General features: G+C 38.5%; 1 protein-coding gene across 4 annotated transcripts in view; it reads right to left on the reverse strand.

The window, feature by feature from the left end:
* The window catches only part of HECW2 (HECT, C2 and WW domain containing E3 ubiquitin protein ligase 2), a 410,406-nt gene that overhangs the window by 272,205 nt on the left and 115,214 nt on the right, over positions 1-22,987 (reverse strand). The window contains exon 1 of one of the 4 annotated variants that reach the window (XM_028480352.2): positions 5,991-6,041. The exons of the other annotated variants lie outside the window; for them this stretch is intronic. The gene's annotated coding sequence lies outside the window, so the exon portion shown is untranslated. Of the gene's footprint in view, positions 1-5,990; positions 6,042-22,987 lie in introns of those variants that run through there. 4 annotated transcript variants of the gene reach the window in all.

Genomic DNA, 22,987 nt, shown 5'->3' on the forward strand with positions numbered 1-22,987 from the left:
ATGGGACACAGCCCAGGCATCAGATTGTAAACATGTTCCCCAGTTGATGTTGATGAATGCTGAAATTTGAAAGCTTACTGATGTAAGAAATCACCAGCTAATCCCTACAGAGTCCCAAGTTAGACCAAATAATAACTTAGATACTCTCTCCCCAAGTATATCCAAGTTTATTAAATTTTATTTTATTTTATTATTAAATATTTAAATATTAAATATTTTAATATTTATTTTATTAATTTTAAAAGAACCAAAAGTCGACTGAGAGACTTTGGTCTTTCTAAAATGTAAATCTATTTCCCATAAAATTTACAGCGACAATTACTTAAACAATAAAAACTTAAATAACACAAAATCTTCTTTATTCATCCCCATTCTTATTCCAAAAAAATTTTTCATGGCATATTGCAGTATGACACGCAACAAGCTGAAAGAAGTCAGTGAAGAAAAGCCCTGGGAAGCAAGCCAGGGGTCAAGCTTATGCCCAGAATTCTAGCCATTCAGCACTGCTCAGATACTAGAAATAGGCCATTGATTTGTCTCTTAACTTCCTAGCATCCCAACCAAAGACTCACAAGGATCACAGGCCTAATCCACATGTCTTTAAGATAAACACAAATGGTTTCCTGGTGATAAGCCCTGACTTTAAGTAAAATTATATGACTTTAAGTAAAATAAGAAATTTCTGCTTATTAGTTTTTATGACATAGGAAGTATTAACCTGTATTCTTATATCTACATCAAGTATGACATTTTTAATTGTATTACCTTTTTTTTTGACATCTTATTGGCTTAACACAAATAGTGCCAATTCGGGCACATTTGTACATAGCTCTATAGTGGTCTACAATGCGCTGTCCACTACAAGCTATCAGCCACATGTGGCTACTGGGCACCTGAAATGTGGCTGGTCCAAACTGAGATATGCTATAAGTATAAAATACACCAGATTTTAAAGACTTAGTACCAAAAAAGGGAAATATCTCAAGTTTTATATTGATTACACATTAAAATGATAAAGTTTTAGATATATTGGGTTAAATAAAATAAATTATTAAAATTAACCTCACCCGTTCTTTTTACCTTTTTCAATGTGGCTACTAAAAAATGAATGCGTGGCACACATTATATTTCTACTGGAACAGTGCTGGTCTAGCAGCTACACTCCTGCTTAACTCAAGGGTCAAATTTAGACTTAAATCTTAGATCTTTAAGCAATGGCTGGACTTCTTATTTTTTAAACAATTCTTTGTGAATATAACTTCTCATAAATAAGTTTCTCTTAAGAATATGGCAACAGGAAGTTCAAGATAAAGTCCACTAACAGAAATCTGACCTTGAATATTTGACACAAGTGACTAAGGGCAAAACCACTGGGAAGGATCTCATCCTTTTGTGAACGTGAAGGAAGCTGACCAGTACGTGTACCTGCATAAAAGGCCACTCCTCTCCTGCATGGAGATTTTTAAATTTATTTATTTATTTATTTATTTATTTATTTATTTTTGGCTGCATTGGGTCTTTGTTGCTGTGCAAGGGCTTTCTCTAGTTGCGACAAGCGGGGGTTCATCTTCGTTGCGGTGCGCAGGCTTCTCATTGCGGTGGCTTCTCTTGTTGCGGAGCTCAGGCTCTAGGGACACAGGCTTCAGTAGTTGCGGCACGCAGGCTCAGTAGTTGTGGCTCGCAGGCTCTAGAGTGCAGGCTCAGTAGTTGTGGTGCATGGGCTTAGTTGCTCTGCGGCATGTGGGATCTTCCTGGACCAGAGCTCGAATTCGTGTCCCCTGCATTGGCAGGTGGATTCTTAACCACTGCATCACCAGGGAATTCCTCTCCTGCATGGAGATTGGTGGAGAGATCATTTCTGGGCAAGATCTTCCTCAGAAAACAATTCTTGTCTATGTATGACCAAATGAATGATGACCCCAAAGCTCTAAGGAAAAAACATGGGCCAATAAACACATCCTGGTATATTTTCAGAGCAGGGCTTACCAGTGGGGCCACAATCCAATGATGTGATCCTATGATTTCAGTAAATCAATTCCAGGACGGGAAATATGAATACAAAACTAAGCCCCATACACAAAGACCAGTGAGAATCCATGATGAAATTGTGCCATCCAATGAAAATGAGCTTATTTTCTGCTAAATTTGCTTTTTTTTTTTTTTTTTTTATTTGCTTTTAACAGTAATTAGTTTTACTCTAAGCAGCATGCTTAGGGAAGTCAGCAAGACCTTTATACGTATTCCTTCGGCCTACAGAAACCATGTAAACAAATGAATCCACTCACACAAGAGAGGAGAGGGTAGGCTCCGTTCCTCTTTAAGAAAAGAGACTCTCATGATTGAAAACACCTAATCACAAAGGGTTTGGGACCCCCTGCAAGAAACTAGTTATGAATTCTTTTTTCTATTACATCATAAAATTGTAGGGTATCCAGCTGGGGTGATGCTAAAATCTCTTGGCCAGTGAATTACTTCGAAAGAAGCCTTTGAAAGAGTACAGCCAACTAAATTAGTTTTAAGTACATATACCCAAAGTCTAAGTAAAAAAATAAACTGCCCCAAAGCACAGCACTACCAGCCGAGTCCAAACCCAGTGTGGGGTATGCAGTGGAACACAATCTTTGGGATGTTTTTACATCAAAGTAAGATTTAAGAAGAAAAGAACATTCTAATCAGGATCTGCATATATGATCATGAAAGAAAAATTTTGACTGTTTGACAAAAGATTCCTGATTATTAATGACATTTATTGACTTTAAATGCAGCTTAAAGATATCATCTGCTTTAATGTTCAGTGATAGCTTGTATTTAGTTATTTTAACAGAGTTCTATCTTTGTATAAATTATGTTTTGGAAAAGTCATGTTTAAATCTGGAAGCTCAAACCAACTAGGTGGGCTCTTCAGTTTAGAGCACATCCAGAGCTCATTAGCCCCACCTAATGACAGCACATCTAGACCTCTGGAGCATCTTTAGGGTAAGGAATAAACCGTGGAGGTTGAAACTACAAAAACAAAATTGTATAACAAAGTGAATCAGCTACCTGTATACATATATCTCCACATCCCCTCCCTCTTTACAGCAGAAACTAACACAACATTGTAAAGCAGTTATACTCCAATAAAGATGTTTAAAAAAATAAAAATTTTTAAAAAAAAGCTGACATGGAGCTTCATGAAAAGCTCACATAAAATACTGCCTCACATTCAGAAAGCATCATGACACCAAAGAAAAACCTGCCAACCTAATTTTATCACAAAAAAATAAGAGTTGAGGGAATAAGGGAAAGAAATACTTTTTAGGACTTTTTTCCAATTATAACAATAACCCATGCCCACTATAAAATTTCCAAAAAGATGACAAAAGATAAAGAAAAAGATATAAAAAAAAAGCTGACATGGAGCTTCATGAGCTCACATAAAATAATACTGCCTCACATTCAGAAAGCATGACACCAAAGAAAAACCTGCCAACCTAATTTTATCACAAAAAAATAAGAGTTGAGGGAATAAGGGAAAGAAATACTTTTTAGGACTTTTTTCCAATTATAACAATAACCCATGCCCACTATAAAATTTCCAAAAAGATGACAAAAGATAAAGAAAAAGATAAATATCATCCAAAATGCCAGCACCCAGAGATGCCAGCCCACTGCATTTTGGTCTGTAAATACATGTATAGCTATTTAAACGTATAGATAAGATGAGATCATACAACAGAGTACAAGTGGTTTTGTAACCTGCTCTTTTCATGCAAATTATAATGTGGACATTCATATTAATAAACATAGCACTATATCATCCTTTTTAATAGCAATATAACATTCTATCATATGATGTTCCAAAACAACTCCCTCGAGATGGTCGTTTCCATTATTGCTATAAACCATGTTTTAAACACACCCTCTCACACTCATTAATGCACACTCAACTGATTATTTCCTTATGATATATTCTTAAAAGTAGAATTTTTGGATCCTAAGGTGTTGAAGAGTGCTACCAGAATGCCATTTCAAAAGAATGCTCAATAAACGTTCCTCACACCTGCAATGCAGGTGAGATGGCTATTTTTTTCCCAATACGTGCACCAACACTGAATGTTGGAAACCTTTGCAGGCAGCTCAGTGAGTAAGGGAATGGGTTCCAGAAGTAGAATTCTACAGCTGGGTTCAAATCCTAGCTTTGCCATGGACTAGCTCTATGACCTCTGGAAAGTTACTCAATGTTTCTGCAGATTTCTGTGAAACAGAGATTGTATCGTTATACCTACATAAAGGGTTAAATGAGTTACTACATAAGGATTAAATGAGTTACTACAACACCTGACACATAATAAGGACTCAATATTCACTCATTCTATTAGTAGTGCCCATCTGAAAATAAAAACAAAGCTCTTTTTTGTTTAATTTGCATTTATTTGATTCTTGCTGGGATTAAACATAGACCCTTTTATTTAACTTTAATAAACTATTTTCACTTTCTTGCCCTCTTTTTTTTAAGTAGTCAATCACATCATTTACAAGTAAGGTGAATTCTGTTATCTTCCTGTTTTATTTTTCTGGAATAATTGCTTTGGTTTGAAGTTCTAAAGCAAAGTTAAATAAGAGTTGTGGTTATATGTGTATATGTGTGTGTGTGTGTGTATGTGTGTGTATAAAACCTTACATCATTCATGACTTTATGGTAACAAAAGCATTTTTAAAATATTCCAAAATTCAAAATTATAAAAAAGTGATGGTACAACTTTTTAAATACAGGATCTTATAAAATATCCTTTAAATATAAATTCTGCATTGTTTCTAAATTGTGGCATTTAATTGTGGCATTTTTTTGGGAAAAAAGTCTTCTTTGATATTTAAAAAAAATCTTTATTAACTAAACTTGAATACACCTTTAACAAAGACCATAGTAACATTTAACACTAGAAATATGAAGTATAAAATAAAAAACTGTTATATTACTCAAATTATAGAAGCAGAGGAAATTCAAAAGACAATAATGCAGTTTACCCCAATTACAATTATAAAAAAGTGATGGTACAGACAACTTTTTAAATACAGGATCTTATAAAATATCCTTTAAATATAAATTCTGCATTGTTTCTAAATTGTGGCATTTAATTGTGGCATTTTTTTGGGAAAAAAGTCTTCTTTGATATTTAAAAAAAATCTTTATTAACTAAACTTGAATACACCTTTAACAAAGACCATAGTAACATTTAACACTAGAAATATGAAGTATAAAATAAAAAACTGTTATATTACTCAAATTATAGAAGCAGAGGAAATTCAAAAGACAATAATGCAGTTTGCCCCAATTACCCCACATCAATTATTTTTTTGTTAAAGAAATATATAAATAACAGAAAAATTTTAAACCACCATTTGTAACCAAAGATGTTGAGCCCTTTAACTTTATAAACAGTTGCATTTGGACCTAGTATTTTAGACTCCTACTGTTTTTTCATCCTAAAACAGAATATAACTTTCAAAAGAAAGACTCCATTTCTCACAATTCACACACACTCCCACATTTTGAGAAGGAGCCTGAATTATTTCTAGATATCAAAGTCTTCAGTACAAATTAAGCCCCTAATTGCTAATCCCCAATTTAGGGATACTAAAGTCACAGAACATGTTAGCTTCCTTTTCTTAAGTTAAGCAATAGAAGAGGCACTGTACTAAAATTCTACACTAAATCAAATACTCTGGAGGATCTTCCCCAGGTCTTAACAAAATATACAGGCCTGCCTGCTGATTGCCTGAGAGCTACAAACCTAGAAGCACGATTAAGAAACAGAATAAAAACATATTTACTGAGCACTTAAAATGTGCCAGACCCTATGCTATGAGCTTACACTATAGTCATTATCTCCTTTACCCAACAAGGAAAATACTGCCACCCCACTGGCTTCACATTGCCTTTGGCACAGAGTCTTCCCAAAGCACCCTGTAACCAGATTGCAAATGGTTCTTTGGGAGTCATGACTGACCAGCTGTCCTGTGAGGAAAGATGAGGAAATATCAGGGCCACAGGCACTGCAGACATACTTGGAGCTTGGACTGGTGAAAGACTGAATACTCGAGATCACGAGAATCAGCAAGTTAAGAGTAATCATATCCCAGGGTACAGGACGAGGTAAAATGACACTTAAGTATGACCAGATGACCTTCCTATTTACCCTCCTGGGACACTATCCTTGAATAAGAGTGAGCATAGCTAAGAAACACTGGGTTTACTTTTCCACAGAATGTAAAATAAGGGAAGTTTATCAGGCAAAATACACTAATTCAACAAAACCAAGCCCATGGATCAGTTACAGTGCTTTTCAATAAAAGATGCTTCAAATTTAAACAACCTAAGTTTTCTTTATTCTTTAACACAACAACACACCTACCACGTACGTGGACTATTCATTTGGAAGAGCCAAAGGATTTCTAAATAATGAGTTTATTGGTTCATTTGTATCTATTCGCAGTATTCCTATTCCTGCAACAAGCTCCAAGCAAGGAGAGAGATCCAAATTAAGCCTAAGAAATAGGAATCATCTGAAAAGCTTCAATCGTACTGATGAACCTAGTTGCAGGGCAGGAATAAAGAGGCTGACATAGAGAATGGACTTGAGGACATGGGGTGGGAGGGGGAAGCTGGGGCCAAGTGAGAGTAACATCGACATAGATACGCTACCGAATGTAAAAGAGTTGGCTGGTGGGAAGCAGCCGCATAGCACAGGGAGATCAGCTCGGTGCTTTGTGACCAACTAGAGGGGTGGGATAGGGAGGATGGGAGGGAGGCTCAAGAGGGAGGGGATATGGGGACATGTGTATGCATATGGCTGATTCCCTTCACTGTGCAACAGAAACTAACACGGTATTGTGAAGCAATTATACCCAAATAAAGATCTATTTTAAAAAAAAAAGGAAAGAAAGTCTAACACGTTGGACTTTCTGCTGCTGACACATTTGGTCAGCCACTAGATATGTCAGTCTCTACTCTCATTTCATAAAGCTTTGATCATGTCAGGTTCCAAGTGTTTACCATTGCTTCATTTTTACACAGAATTTTAGAACTAAAAGGGCTCTCAGAGAGAACCTCACCTAATTCTTTCATTTTTAAATAACACCAACAGATTTTCTGCGTGCTGTTTGATTTTTGTTCCAAGGTCATACAGCTTGTAATTAATAGACCTGGATTAGGACCCAGATTTCTCAACTACATGCCCAATGCATGGTACTTCCACCTCTCAACTATGTTCTATTTGAGGTCCCTTGCAGAGCAGTTCAATATATTAGCATATGAAAAGATCTTTTGAAACTTTCTTTTTTAAAAAAAATTATACTTTTTAAGAATATGTGAGTTTCTCAGATATCTATCTTCAGAATAATACTCTATAAACTGGGTTGGAGAATCAGAAATAATATAAATTGATTATCTCAACCCACTCTGTCCTATGCTGACTTCTACTAACTGTAACCTTATCTAAGTCACTTAATCACCCTGGTCCTTGATTTTTTTCACCTATAAAAATGAAAGAGGGGGACTATATAATTTCCAAGACATCTCCTAACTCTATAAATTTATGTCTGTGACTCATTTATAAATCAGAATAACCATGTCTCCCACTTCTGTTTTCCTTTCCCTCACAACAAACTTTTAATAAGCACTACTACCAAAAAGCCTGAAAAGGCCAAGTATAGAAGCAGTCTGTACTTAAGAAACATGCCAGAATATGCCAAAGTGTTTATCAATAAAGCATATGGTATTTGACCCAAAGAATCAAAAGGGATAGTACCCACAATTCTTTAAAGCCTTAGCATACTAGGAACTGTTTCCCTTTTTTATGCCCTCTACCAGTTCTCTTATATTATATACCTGAGTTACCCAATTTCTGCAGTAAAAAAGGTCTTTTAATGCTAGGAATATCTGTTATACTTCACCCCACTACCAATGGATGAAAATCTGTGACTTATATTGCTAGGTACTGAAATAAATAATATAAGACTTTTAAAGCTCCAGAGTGAAAATTATGAAACCAGATGATGAATAGGACAAGAATGTAAACACGTTGACCTAATAAAAATATATCCAGATGACTAAGTACTAGGTGTTCACGGAGCATTTATTTTATGTCCAGAACACCATGTTAGGCACGGTAGAATATACAGGAAAAAAAAAAAAAAAAAAGACTTGGTTCATATTCTCTAGAAGCTTACAATCCAGCTGGGGAGACAACATTAAATAAACAATAAACAGCACAGGACTACAGAAATTAAATGATAAATTCTGCACATAAGTGATGGAAGAATTATTGATAATTAGAAATGACATGAAAAGTAAATTGGTCCAAAGAAAGAACAGAATTATGAAGACCAGACTTTTTCATAAACTTTGTATTCTACTCAACCCACCATATTTTTCTTCAGTGCAATTTCTATTATGTGATTCAAAATGACAGTAACACTTCTGGATCCATTACTAGTGCTTTCCAGATGGCCAATTCCTGGTTATGCTTTAATCAGGTCTTAGCTGAATAGAATCTTAAAACTTAAGATAATCACTACGTCCCAGAAATATACCCCAAACAGGTTCCTTTTTTATAAATAGGTCTTCCTTTTAGGCTATTTATTTATAAAATAAATGGTATTAAATTTTTTATTAAGTGATAAACTTATACATCTCTAGCACCACCACGAAAAAAAAAAAGGCACTGAACAAAACGAAATGGTCTTTCATCATGCTTAACAATCTTGAGCATGACTGAAAATAAGTCAGGTCAAAACTACTAGACTCACTTTTTTTTTTTTGCGGTATGCGGGCCTCTCACTGTTGTGGCCTCTCCCGCTGCGGAGCACAGGCTCCGGAGGCGCAGGCTCAGCGGCCATGGCCCACGGGCCCAGCCGCTGTGCGGCATGTGGGATCCTCCCGGACCGGGGCACGAACCCGTGTCCCCTGCATGGGCAGGCGGACTCTCAACCACTGCGCCACCAGGGAAGCCCAAAAGTACTATACTCTTTTATCTCAACAGCATTAGACATGTACAGTCTAAGAAGACCCATAGATGAACGAATGGAAAGACTAGGAAATAAAATGTAAGGGAAAGCCTGAAGGGAGTGGCCCAAGCAGATGAAACAAACGGGTATGAGCGGCAGATGAGGGAAAGCAGCCCTCACCTGCTCTCTATCCCCTGTTCCAGGGAGACTTCCAAACAAGAGAGAGAGGTCCCCCATTCACACCAGCAGGGAAGAAATTGCAAATTCTCCCATTCCCCAGTTGTACTAATGCCAAGGCTTCTGAGTCCTGGTAGAAGTTTAACTTGGAAGTTCTATAGTCACAAAGTAGCAATTAGTCATGGGGTATGTAATAACCCAATTCTGTCTTCCCTGGTGAGCACCAGCGATAGCACCAATAGCCCTGTGGGTGCAGAAGGGGTGTCTCACCTCTTTTGTGAGATTGGGACATAAGAAAAGCAGCAGTGATTATTGTAAAAGGTATGTGTTCTATCAATTGTAATTGTTAGCATGGCTTATCGAGTGAGAGATGAGTTCTCTGAAAAATAAGAGCGATGCCTTAGTGCCTGGAATGTTTGGGAATAGACTGAAATGAATCCAAAGTAGATTCGTCATGCAAGTCAGGCAGTACACCCCTCCCCCCCACACCAGCCTGCCAAAAAAAGAAGAAATTGCAACTGCAAAGTAGGAATTTTAATAGAAATGAGAGTTCAAAACTATGAGGCTGGGCTTCTCCAGAATACTAATATAGACTGGCATCAGTCTACCTTATGACTATAACAGTAATAATTGTAAAGAAATAGCTAATGTTGTTTACCATTGTTTTAAACTTGCTTATATAAGGTTCTATTTTCTATTATAAAGTGAAACCATTTCCAAGATGACTTAACTGAACTACCTGATCTCTTTGTTCTTTGAATTCTGTTAGACAAAACGGTTCTTTGCAACCGTCCTCCTCACCATGAGACGTACATTTTACACAACTACAACCAGGAAGTAGTACTTGTCCAGTGACCCTCCTCCCCTGAAAATCCACAGAGGCAGTTGAACCAACTAGCAACATTCATTACCTGCACTTCATTTTGACCCAAGAAATAAAATCAAACTGTGCTGCAAGTTTCATGTAAAGGAACTGAGAGTAAGTACTATTTTAAGCTACTTCCCCAGCCTCCCTCCTCTACCTAAGGAGAAGTCAGGTCCTTTTATTTTATCTTGAAATCTCCTTCCTTCCCTTCCTTCCTTCCTTCCTTCCTTCCCCCTTCCTCCCTTCCTTCCTTCCTTCCTCCCTGGCTTCCTTTTTCTTTTTTTCTTTTCTTTTCTTTTCAGAAGCTCTTTAACCAGTACTTCAGAAGAGGGATACATTAAAATTGCCACCCACTTTAGGGGCCCTTATCATCTCTGTTGCTTCCAATTTCATTTTGGATCTTTCAACATGAAACATTAAGAAAATGGCACCCAAGAAAGCATATGCTGCCACGTTATCACCAGCTGTTATTGCCTCATTTTTAACTCTCATTTTAAGGCTTTTAAACATACTTCAGAACTCCCAACTGAAAAACTGCATACGTTATGAAGGAGGGAAAAAAATTTTAGTGTAGATCCAGGGCAAAATAGTATTGTTGGGAGTTAGAATTACAGCCTAAGTATCATCAGTGTTTTTGGTGTGTCGTGTTTGGTTTAACTAACCATGAAGGCTCCGCCAAAACTAAAGCAGACCCTATTTCCTTTCGAGATATCAAATGACAGCTTATTGACGACTAAGCTCAGATATGCAATCCTCTTTCCATTACAAAACTACCAAACAATAAAGAGGAAAAGTCAAAGGAAAACCTGAAGTATTGTTCCCAAGATTTTACAAACAAGAGGCAAACAGTCTGTAATAATCTCATTGGCCATGTTCAAACCCGTAACAATTCTAGGAGGGCAGAAGATTAGTGCCATGACAATTGTTTATGTGCAAGTTAGGCAAGAGGATGAGAAACCTCCAAATAAGATAAGATTACACATTTCTAAAATTTTGCTTAAAGGAAGGGATGGTAATGCACGTATTTGAGTGTAATCCTAACACCCTCCTGCAGAGGTGGTTCTATATACACCTCAGTGGAGAGTGAAAGAGTTCACAGCTTTAAGGGTGAACATGTTTTATTTCTTACTAACAAATTAAAGTATTTGGCAGTAATTTTTTTTAAGCAGATGGACTGGAATATTTTGGGAAATGCTAAGGGGCTGATTTTCTATTGCCTTTTAGAATCTCAAGTTATAAAATAAGATTTTGGCTAATCTAGTCTTCTTCCAAATTCAGCAGTATTTATTAAAGGCAACAAGCTTTAACTTTCTTATCTAGGTTATCTGTGAAACAGTAATTAGCTTTAATTAGGAATTCAAATTCATACAGTCAAAATAATGCTGGATTTGGTGCCTTTATTCTCCAAAATAAGGAGAGATTAAAAAACAACCATGTGCCCAGGACAACAAGGGTCCAACCTACACCATGATTTTTAAGGTGCTCTTAAATTCACTATTTCTTCTTCTGCTTTTAAACCTAATTTTACTTTAGAGAACCTGCCTTATCTTTTACTTTGTCCATGGTAAAGATTAGAACACTTTCTCTACAAATACCTATACTTATATTAAGCTCAAACAAACTCATGTTTCCTGTGTCAGGCAATCCTTGGTTGACCACTGATCCAAGAGGACATTAAATAAAAATGAAGCTTCGCAATTTCTTGTTTTATATTATTTTAGCCTTGTGCAATCCCACTGGATAAAGAAAGGAATTATTGCTTTCTTTGGCTCCTTCCTTAGATCAATCATCTGGCCAATATTTACTGAACATCTGCTATGCACATAGTTCTTCAAAGAATTGCTTTCACAGGCTGTCCAAATAAACAGCTATAAATTGTGCTCAGATCCAACCCCATAACCTCTTAACTGGCTCTCTAACATAGAAGCCTGTAAAAATATTTTTTAGAAACTAGAAAATTAGTCTAAAGGCTAAGAATTCTCTTCACCACACCTACATACTAGAAGAATCCAGTGAACAAGAACAAATGACTCCCCCACCCCATCCATAAGTTGAACAGTGAGAGAAAGCATGTTAGTCAAATCTGCTAATATTTGGCTCCTGAAATTTGGATAATGAGTTGGGAAGTCGGGGATTTAAGTTGTGTGCTGGATGGAGCTGGCTCTCGCTGGCTCGGGAGCTGACTGCGTGCACCTCGTCCCAACCTCCAGAGACCTCAAGTTGACAGCCTGAGATAACCGAGAGGAAAATATTTACACCCCTGTGATTTTCCTCCAAATATTCCCCTCTCCAAAAAGTTACCCAAAACTTTTCTGCTCCTGGGTTCAGATGGTAGGAGTTTAGCTAGCAAGGGTTACCTTTTCCATTAAGAAACCATCACTTGTAAGAAACAAAGAACTGGTAAAAACAGAAAGTTATGAGAGGGCTTCCCTGGTGGCGCAGTGGTTGAGAATCCGCCTGCCGATGCAGGGGACACGGGTTCGTGCCCCGGTCCGGGAAGATCCCACATGCCGTGGAGCGGCTGGGCCCGTGAGCCGTGGCCACTGAGCCTGTGCGTCCGGAGCCTGTGCTCCACAACGGGAGAGGCCACAACAGTGAGAGGCCTGCGTACCACACACACACCACAACGGGAGAGGCCACAACAGTGAGAGGCCTGCGTACCACACACACACAAAAAAACGTTATGAGATCCTCAGCCCTCAGGGAACCTGAAGATTCAGAAGGACAAGCCACAGGCAATGCAGGGAGAAGCTGGTGCACAGAATACTTCTTAAGCTGGCAAGAGGGTTGAACAGGTATCCAAATCATTTGAAACTGTCAGGAAGAGCTCAGAGAGGAAAGGAGAGTGGGATTTGAAGCAGAACGTAATCGATGGTTATGATTTTGGTCAGCTGGAGGGAGTGGAAACAGTCACCCCTGGTGGGATTACTGCACGGACAGAGGAAGAGAGGTAAAAGAGTAAGGTGAGCCAGAAATGGACTGTGGGGCTGCATGTGGAGACCTGGAAGGCTAGAGGCAGGAGGAGCTAGTGAAGTTCTGTGAAGAGAGCGATAACGATGTATTTTAGGAATATTCTTTCCAATTTTGCTCAACTTCTTGTTTTCCTGATCTTTAACTTCTTTCTGATCTCTCATAACCCCAAATCTCTTGGTTTTCGGGCTGTTTAGACTAGCACTCATACTGGTACTAAGCACAGCACGCTAGTGTGTCAGCTGGTAACCCTGAGCCTCCTGCTGGGACACAACAAATAACAGCTGATGCCAGCTTGCCCTCATAAAGCCCACTTGGCCTCATAAAGCTCACATCAGGGGTTCCCAAGGAAATGCTTTAGGATAAATTTCACCTTAGCCTTTGTCTTCAGCTAGTTGCAAATTATTGGAATTTAAATGAAGGTGATTCTCATCCTCAACATTTAGAAAAACTATGCATAAGTATTCTTTAAGCCATTCACTTGGAGCCCCAAATGTCTGCTCCCGTCAAAAATCACCTCCTCCTTATTTCTGCACCCTATTATACTCCTACCACAACTACTATCCTTAGTACTAACCTCTATAGACTCTGGAATCAAAGTGCCTGGGATGAGATGAAAGGGAAGGAGGGATGTGGGATAGGAAGATACTGAGGCTCAGTTCAATACTTGTATTACCGCACTTCCTATGCTTGTTATAATTTTGGTTTCAAAATCTGACTCTCTTCCTAGGTGCTATTTTAAGTGCAGGAATGGCTGCTGTGTGTGTATATAACTCCAGTCTGCTGTATGCCAATAAGGCTTCTCAATAGAAAACTGATGAGTAGAAACAATGACAGAAATGGTAATTAACCTTCTGGGTTAAACCTGAAAAATTAAAAATAATGCTGAGTCTTGGCAATACAAATTATTGCAACATAGAAGCAAGAAAGGGTAAGGTCATTCCCATTTCTGAGCAAAATCCTTGATGCTCCCTTTATCCCACCTCCTATTTCCTCTTCTTACTAAATACATTTCATGCTTCCCTAGACTTCCCCTTACAGTCCCCTCCAATCCAGGCCTAGCCTATCCCCTTCTCTTCTCTTGATAAAAAACTTCCATTTCCTTATAAAATAGCAGATAGCAACAAAGTCTAATAATTATCAACATTCAAATGACTAGTAACCCCTTCATTCTCCTACTTGTTTCTTTAAAGAAGTATGTTTGGATTAAGTAAATGAACTAAAACGAACCTCACTGGTAGGGCCTCAAGTTGTACAGCGTATGTACGGCTTTGACAACACCTATCCACCCCGAGGCTTCAGTTACTTTGAAGAAAGACTGGGGGAGGAGGGGTCCCTTCTGAGGCAGGTCAACCTTGACCAGGACTCTGTTTTTGCAAGCAAAACTTCTCAAACTTCACTTGTCAAAACACAGCGTCTGATTCAACAGGACCTGAGTGGAGCCAGAACCTGCATTTCGAATAAACCACCAAGTGATGGAGAAGCTGCCCAGCTGCAGACCACACTTTGAGTAGTAGTGCTTGAAGCTATTCCACTTCTTCAGTGCTTGTTCTGTAGGCCTCCACTTATACAGCTACAGATTTGCAAAGTGTATGAAGATGTAAGGTCTTTTTTCAAAATAACTCTCAGGAAGGCAAGATTTGTAACACTGGGAACTGGACTTGAGGAGGAAAGAAACAAGGGGCAGAATGATATGCACCAATCAATACACACATGTACAAACCAAGGCTGCAGGTGTTCAAAAGAGAATCACAGAAAGCCTGGATTGTTGAGTTTTCCTAAATTTATCTGCCTCATCTCCCTAGACAGTCTTTAGGTTGTCTAAAATGTATTTTACAAATATCCTATGATATTGCTTATATGTGGAATCTATAAAAAGGGTACAAGTGAACTTATCTGCAAAACAGAAACAGAGTCACAGATGTAGAAAACAAACTTATGGTTACCAGGGGGTAAGGGGGGGAGGGATAAATTGGGAGATTGGGATTGGACCTACTGTATAGCGCAGGGAACTCTACTCAATACTCTGTAATGGCCTATATGGGAAAAGAATCTACAAAAGTGTGTATATATATATATATATATAATATATATATATATATATATATATATATATACACATATACCTGATTCACTTTGCTGTACACCTGAAACTAACACAACATTGTAAATCAACTATACTCCAATAAAAATTTTTTTAATAAATAAAATAAAATGTCTTTTAGCAAGCTAATGACAGCTTACTTGCACTGCAATGTTACCATATAGAAGAAGCAATGACTTTTTTAAAGGGGCGGGGTCCGATTTGATACCAAACCAGGGCCAGATGTGAGAGGAAAAACAAAGAACTTTTATTTTCTACTGAAGGTCACTGAATGACTCTGTGTGTGCGTGTGTGTATGTGTATAAATGTGAGACCAGCAGAGAAAACCCGGTAAGAAAAAAAATAGAATACTCGACAAAATGTATGAAGTAAAACAATTTACAAAAATAAAACCTAAATAGCCAATAAACATATTGTGAAAAGATAAATATTATTTCACATCCATCAAACTGGCAAATTAAATAGTCTAATGATACTAAGTGTTAATAAGGATGAGGAACAAGGGGAATTCCCATATACTCTGGTGGGGAGTATCATAAATATGAAGAGGTGCATATGCTGCAACATCGCAATTCCACTCCTAGGTACATCCTAGGAAAATCTTAATAGATTTTTCATTTTAAAAATCCCTACCAGGATTATTTGTAATAGGAAAAAAAAAAAAGAAACAAACTAAATGTCACTTATAGAAGAATAGATAAACTGTGGCATTTTCAAACTTTAAAATATTATATAGCTGTGGGAATGAATGAACTGGTTACCGACAATCAACATGTATGGGGGAAGTTGTAGAGAAATACATGCTACATATTATAAGTATGTACTGCATAAAATTTAAAACATGCAAAACAATAACTCATTGTTTGGAACCCAAACATAGGTCTACAGTTGCATGGGAATAAGAAACAATAAATTCAAAAGAGTGGATCCCTCTGCAGGAAGAAGGCAATGTTTTATTTTTCAAGGTACTCGATAAAAATATGGGCCTTGGTCATATTATATGTTATACTTTTTGTATGCCTTACATATTCTCTAATAAAATTTTAAGATCTTGTCTCAATAAACTGGTAACCATATTCCCTTAAAAGAGAATTGATAGCAATCGACTGTGACCAGAAGTTGTACTCAAGTTACACTCATTCTGAAGTTTACTAAAAATCACATCCTTCAAAAATATCATATTGAGATTAGTACTATGGCTCAAAAGGAGCCATGTGGGTGCACTGAATAATCTTCTGCTTTCTAAAGCAGTGGTTTCCAAAGTGCGGGGGGGACATTGGGCTCAAGAAGAAAATATTAGAACTTATATATTTTTAAAAAATCCTTCTGAATTCTAGCTTTTGTCTGTTACATAATATACAAAATAGAAACAAGCATAAATTAATTTATATAATATGTGCTTGCACAGTGGTAAATGTATGCCATTTATAAAATTTTTACTGATCAGGGTGCAAAATCAAAACAGTTCAGAAACCACTGTTTAAGATGACCATTGACTTTATTTGGTTGTTTTTTTTAAATTAATTTTTATTGGAGTATAGTTGCTTTACAATGTTGTATTAGTTTCTACTGTACAGCAAAGTGAATCACCTATACGTATACATATATCCCGTTTTTTGGATTTCCTTCCCATTTAGGTCACCACAGAGCACTGAGTAGAGTTCCCTGTGCTATGCAGTAGTTTCTCATTAGTTATCTATTTTATACATAGTATCAATAGTGTACATACGTCAATCCCAATCTCCCAATTCATCCCATGCCCCCCTTTCCCCCCTTGGTGTCCATACATTTGTTCTCTACATCTGTGTCTCTATTTCTGCTTTGCAAATAAGATCATCTATAACACTTTTCTAGATTCCTCAAATATGCGTTAATATACGAAATTTGTTTTTCTCTTTCTGACTTACTTCACTCTGTATGACAGTCTCTAGTTCCATCCACATCCCTACAAATGACCCAATTTTGTTCCTTTTTATGGCTGAGTAATATTCCATTGTATATATATATATACCACATCTTCTTTATCCATTCCTCTGTTGATGAACATTTAGGTTGTTTCCATGTCCTGGCTTTTGTAAATAGTGCTGCAATGAACATTGGGGTGCATGTGTCTTTTTGACCATTGACTTTAAAAACGACCCACCCAAGTAATCTATACCCAAACCCTGAAGGTTAAACATAGAAATTTTGGAAGAGGACTAGATTTTTAAGAAAGAATTTATTAGTGAAAAATATCTTGAACCAGGTGATTAAAACTGCAGCCTGAGAACTGACCATGTCTGCCAACTTTCTACAGATCAAATTTTATATCAGGCTTCAAGATAAAGGTTGATATCAATGCCAACCAGTGCAGCATCGGGTCTGGATATATTAGTGTTGAATATTGTGTTAAAAAAAAAGAAGGGAAGAGAAAAAGAAAGAACAGAAATCATTTGGAAAACCCACACAGGAATAGGACACAACCTAGGAAACTGAGTGCCCCTTGTTATCACAACAGCTAAATTAACATTCTCCAACTGCTTCCAGCTATTGATATTCATTTTGGAACAGGCAGGACACATTTAGAAAATGGCACATCACCAGAAAGTGTGGGTGAGGGTATGCAATTTTGCCTACTACAATGCAGCCAGAATCTTTCCAGAACCAACTTCAGGAGCCAGAGAAGAAAATTTGTTGCATAAACCCTTTATATTGAAGTGTAATCCTCCTACAAAATAAACTATATAAAATTGAGCAGTATCAGGACTTCCCTGGTGGCACAGTGGTTAAGAATCCGCCTGCCAATTCCACGGACATGGGTTCGAGCCCTGGTCCGGGAGGATTCCACATGCCGCAGAGCAGCTAAGCCTGTGCGCCACAGCTACTGAAGCCTGCACACCTACAGCCCGTGCTCCACAACAAGAGAAGCCACTGCAATAAGAAACCTGTGCACCACAGTGAAGAGCAGCCCCCGATCACCACAACTAGAGAAAGCCCACGCACAGCAACGGAGACCCGATGCAGCCAAAAATAAAATAAATTTTAAAAAAATTGAGTAGTATCATCTTACTATAAATAGCCATTCAAAGAAGATGCATTTTAAAATAAACTTCTTGGCCTTTAAGCTAGTGATCTTGGTTATTGCCAACTGAATTCATAATTAAAGGGATGTAGTTTCACTCAATGTATAATAATCTACATATACCTCTTAATGAAAATGAGATGACTTTATTTATATGTATCATTTATCAATTTAACAATGAGCAGACAAACGTAAGAACGGGCACATCAGCCAGCTACCATAAAGGCTTGCCTTTGGGCAAAAGGAGAAATAGAGGTGGGTGGATACTAAAAATGTCATTAAGCCATAAATTGAGGGAAATTAATATATTTACTAGGATTAGTGTGCATTTTACTCTAATAATACTGTTCTCATACCAAGCCAAAGAAAGTCTTCTCAAAATATCCCTCAAAAACATTTATTTGGATACGAACTTGGAAAATCTCACTAAAGGTGAGAGGCCTTTAGTAGTACCAACCTACGCAGACATCTATTTTGTGACTTGTAAAGGAGCTACACATCTCTTTAAAAGGTACAAAGCTTATATAAGAAGCTATCTATCATTTCATATCTGAGAATGGAAAGATTTATCAAACAATTCCCACCCTGTCTCCACTGCTAACTACTTGTTTAGAATTGATTCCTACAAGGTACATTACAGGATGAAATAGGTCATCCCAGGATAGATAAGTCTGATGAAAGCATTTGATAGGATTTCTCATTTCTTCCCTCAAGTCCATGAGACAAAGCAAAGCATTTACTCTAATATCCAGGCTTTCAAAGCAGAGGCCCTTTTATTAGAGTATGTTCAATATAGAAAACATGGTCTGTATCATGCTCCCACCCCCTAGCCTCAACCCCCCAGGCCTAGGGAGAGCAGACTTATCATTGATAGGTCTCCACGGCTTAACAAAGTTCTCTGATGCACAACAGTCCACCGTGGGTCCATGGTCCCGTGGTTCTGCCTCCCAGAGAGCCTCAAAGACCAAAGTCTCTTCTCAGTGGTTTTCTCTGAGAGGCTCAGAAGACCCCAGGCAACACAGCCTCTATCCACCTAGTTTGGTACCCTTGATGCAGTTGAACAGTTCCTCCTTCACACCAGTGGCAAAAATGAGGGGCTGTCCAGGTTGGAGAGTGCTTAAATCTATTTACCTTTTGTGCTGGAACTCTCTCAGCAGTAAATAATGGGAGGGTAGGGGAGGAGAAGAGAAGGAAGAGGAAAGGAGGGTGGAGATGAGAGGGCAGGGGGAAAAAAGGAGGCTCACATAACTGAAAACTCTAGGGGCGGATGGTTCCTATGGCATATCTTCAGACATGGCTGGATCCAGGAGACAGCATCAGAGCGTGATCTCTTTTTCTCCACCTCTCACTTCTGGTTTTCAATGATCCTCATTTTCTAGTAGGGTCTTACCTTAATGTCTGCTGGCTCCAGGCTTACATCTTCCAAGCCTTACTCCTTCTAAAGAGTACCGATAAAATTTCCAGAATGAACACTTATCCATTCTAATTGGCCTCAGGTGGGTTATCTGCCCATCTCTGAGCCAGTCACTGTGGTCTGAGAGGTGCACGGACTTCCGTGATTGGCCCAGCCTGGGTCATACGCCCACCCCGGCATCCTGGAGGAAGGGCAGTTTCAGAAAGCAAACCCAGGTGCTGCTACAGAAGAAGAGCATTTAGGTAAACCCACGGCTGATCTCAGGACCCTCCTCATTCTGCCCTTCCCTTCATACCCTGTCTCACATTTTCCCAACCTAGGAACCTCTGTCCTTCACCATGTCTGTCTAGCATAGGACCTCTCAACACGTTTTCCTGACACAGGAAAACCCGTGTGGTATAGTAACTCTACAGTCAAGCAACCTGGCTTCCAATTCTGGCTCTATCACTTTAGCAAGTTACAAAATCTCTCTGTGCCTCAGTTTCCTCATCAGAAAAAAAAAGGCAGGAGACAACAGCACATCTCTCATTTATTTGTTGGGAAATATAAGTAAGATGATACAGGCAAAACAGCTCCTGGCATAAAGTTATCTCTCAAAAAATGTTAGGTGTTAATATTCAATGATTAGTTAACATTTCACTAACATTGCCTCATTTCTGCTTATATTTGAGACATCTTATAAATGCAGTTTATAAAAAGATATCACTTAAGGACACATATAAGATAAGCAGGGGGCATATCTGAAGAGTGCTTTCTAAGATCATATTTCCTAAATTTTCTTCTCACCATCAATGTATGAATGGGTGTGTTTCACTGCATCCTTATACCAAACTGGGTATTATTTTCTAATCCTTCTTGCAGAGCCTTTATGAAAAAATTCAGTTAACAACTATCAAGTAGATCTGTTTTTAATCCACAAGACACTATAAACACCTAAAAATCTAAAAATACAATAATTAGTTTACATTTTATCCAAAGCTCTCACTGGTTTCATATTATCTAATTTGGTTACTGATAAACTCAGAAAAGAAGAAAGCATGCTTAAAATTTGAGTGCTGGGCTTCCCTGGTGGCGCAGTGGTTGCGCGTCCGCCTGCCGATGCAGCGGAACTGGGTTCGCGCCCCGGTCTGGGAAGATCCCACGTGCCGCGGAGCGGCTGGGCCCGTGAGCCATGGCCGCTGAGCCTGCGCGTCCGGAGCCTGCGCGTCCGGAGCCTGTGCTCCGCAACGGGAGAGGCCACAACAGAGGGAGGCCCGCATACCACAAAAAAAAAAAAAAAAAAAAAAAATTGAGTGCTTAGTTAAGTGGAATTCTGAACTGAAAAAGAGTGAGTTTTTTCCCCCTGAAGGAAATATAAAAAATCTCGTTAGAAATAATATCATGTCCTCAGCTCATTTAAAAGCAAAAGCTAAATGGATATATGAAAAGGAGAAAATAGTCAATTTTTAATGTGTGGAAGAAAGCAGTAATGAATATTTTTCCAGCAGTTCTCTAATAGCATTTTAGTCTATTCAACTCATCAAATTGCTACCACTGAAAAAAAATCAAACCGAATCTAAATTTCCTTATTCAAGTTAAAAATTAATAGACCATTTATAGGAAATCGTGTATGCCTTTTAAAACAAAGAAAACCTTTCTCTGCTTTCTCAGCTTTCAAGTGTTTCAGGAGGAAAATTCTAAATGGGATGAAGAATGTATTTATCCTCAAAAATCCCCTCAAATGTCCCAGGGGATTTCATTTTCAACAGTGCCATAATTGGAAACAAAGTCTATGTATGTTATTAATTGATTTTCCTTTAATTCTTTTCAAATGCTTGTTGCCAAAAAATCTGAATGAATGTTTCATACTCCTTTAAAGTGAAATCTGAATAAAACTGACAGGAAGATGCTAAGCTCCCACCGCAAGCCTGGTAGTTTGGAAGGGAGGGAGGGCTGGGACCACCTCTGTCTTGCAGGAGCTGAGCACTTCACAGAGTACACAAGTTCCACTCATAAAACAAGTCTCCAGTGATTCAGACACTGGTCTGTGAGAAACATAAAGAAATTTAAAGAGAGACGTCAGAGTTTCCTTGGTGACAGAAGTGGTTCCAGACAAAGGGGAGACATGAACTAGGTTCTGAAGAGTAGTTAGATTTAGACAGGCTGAATGGGGAGGATAAAACATCCCACTACAATCCCTGTGCAACTCACAATGGCTCCTGTGAAAATGGACACATTTCCAAAGACACATCTCCTGGCTGGTGGTATGTAATGTCATCATGTTTCCGACTGTTCAGTAATGTACAAAGATCGTATATGGCCCAGTAGCTTTGCAGTCACTGTGGTATGACTGTAAAGTTCTTTAAAGCAAGACTGAACATTCTCTTGCTTATACCCAATAACCAGAAAAAAGTTAAAAAAGGTATGTCGAGGGGAAATAATTATTGTTGTTATTATTATCACTATTCATTTTAACTTTACTCTCAACAGTTGCTTTTTACCTAATCCCCATACACATCTTCATAAAGAATTGTATCAGGGCTTCCCTGGTGGCGCAGTGGTTGAGAGTCCGCCTGCCGATGCAGGGGACGCGGGTTCGTGCCCCGGTCCGGGAAGATCCCACATGCCGCGGAGCGGCTGGGCCCGTGAGCCATGGCCGCTGAGCCTGCGCGTCCGGAGCCTGTGCTCCGCAGTGGGAGAGGCCACAACAGTGAGAGGCCCGCGTACCGCAAAAAAAAAGAATTGTATCAGAAAAAAATTATGCCAGAAGTACCAGAGGAGATCCCAGTTCATACCAAAAGAAGCAACCCAGCCCTGCGATGAGAACAGGGCAGTCTAAGATACTAGAAAGTTGTATTCACTGCCACATTCTCAATTCTTGGGAAATTCTGTACTGATTTGTATCGCCAAATAGAAACTTATTTACAGCATCCTGTAAGAATAGGTAGCAACCAAAGCTAGGGCAAAGACGACCTCTCAACTGTAGTATACAGAAGAGGGGCCATCTTATAACAAACTTGATGGTTACTGGATTTCATTCCAAGAGAAAGGTGGGGTTAGGCAACACGCCACCTTAGAGCACCTGTTGGAAACCCATTTGGTAAGAAGCAACACAATGTCTGGGCCAAAAAGAAGGGTACATAATTCAGCCTCAAATAATTGAGAATTGGCCACAATATATAGTACAGCATAAACGCATTCCACTAGAATATTATTACTCAAGTGCAAAGCCACCCTCTCCTTTTCTTATGTAATGAATAAAGAAGCAACAGTGCAGAAAATTGACCACTGTGAGCACATACAAATTGGTGGTAGAATAGGAAGTGGACCCAGGGGCTTTCATATCGCTTCCAGCTCCACCTCAGCCATATGTCTTCCTCGTCTCTCTCAAAAGGAAATTGGGAGTAAAATCCCCAAAGTACCCGAAGT

The sequence above is a fragment of the Physeter macrocephalus genome, chromosome 2 (genome assembly GCF_002837175.3).
Source record: "Physeter macrocephalus isolate SW-GA chromosome 2, ASM283717v5, whole genome shotgun sequence".
Lineage (NCBI taxonomy): Eukaryota > Metazoa > Chordata > Mammalia > Artiodactyla > Physeteridae > Physeter > Physeter macrocephalus.